The sequence below is a fragment of the Melanostigma gelatinosum genome (assembly GCF_949748355.1).
Source record: "Melanostigma gelatinosum genome assembly, chromosome: 17".
NCBI lineage: Eukaryota > Metazoa > Chordata > Actinopteri > Perciformes > Zoarcidae > Melanostigma > Melanostigma gelatinosum.
In genome coordinates, this window is record NC_136650.1 from 10724442 (window position 1) to 10725499 (window position 1058).

Consider the following 1058-nt stretch of genomic DNA (forward strand, 5'->3'; position numbering starts at 1 on the left):
GAAAACGAATTCGACAAATTGTTTGTGAATCCACGAATCATGAAACTTACATTTTACATAAACATTTAAATACAGTGAGCTTTTTATCTCTATTAAAAGTGCTCTAATGTAACAATTGAGTCATCATTCTTTCCCCCCCCCACCTCAACTGAAGCAGTGTCTCTCTGCTAGTTTTAAAATCCAAGTAGAATTTATAACTGCAAAAGTTTAATGTTCTTTTTATATGGTATTTTTTGCAGATATGGGGCTGATTTATTGCTGCAAGTTTAAAGACCAAAACATAATGATGTTGTTGTCTTTCTTGTGTTTATGTTGTTGGCAATCTCTAACTGAAATCATTTGCTCTATATCCTGCATTTTCAGAGGCTGAGAAAGCTTCTGGTTGCTACTGTGTTTTCTATGATGTAATTTCTCTGGTTTTACTTATTGATACCAACTGAAACTGAGATACTATTTTTTATTTTTTATGAAACATGCTATTGCTGAGTGGCAGATAATGGGCCTCATTTCTAAATGTTGCAATCCTTGGGATTCATAAAAAAAATATTAAAAATAACCTTAACGGGAGAGTGTGCCTATACCTCCAGGGTAACTCTGAGTCATGTTTACGCACATAAACTAGAGAAATAAGAAACTGCGATTTTGATAGCAGAGGGACGAAACTCTGCAAACTGTTTGAAATTGATAAGATTGAGAAATATGAATTAAAATATGACCTCTGATGTATTACAAATGTTTTTTACGATTCAATAAGGAATCATATTTCAATGGAACTGCATTTTTTAATAATACCTGCAAGCTACAACATGTAGCCTATTGTGCAGCCTATTTCACACAAAACAAGTCAAGTTTGTTTCAATTACCGCGTTGATTGACTCAATGGTGTCTTTGAGTTTGTGGGACTGAATCTAACGGGACACTGGAGAGTTGAGACGCATGGCGTACGTTGGTTACGCTGGGGCTGGGTGAATTCAGTTCCAAATCCGTTGACGTATGTGAAGTCGACGGATCCTTTTGATTTTTTCTAAAATGGAGAGCATGGCCGTGCGTCGCATGAT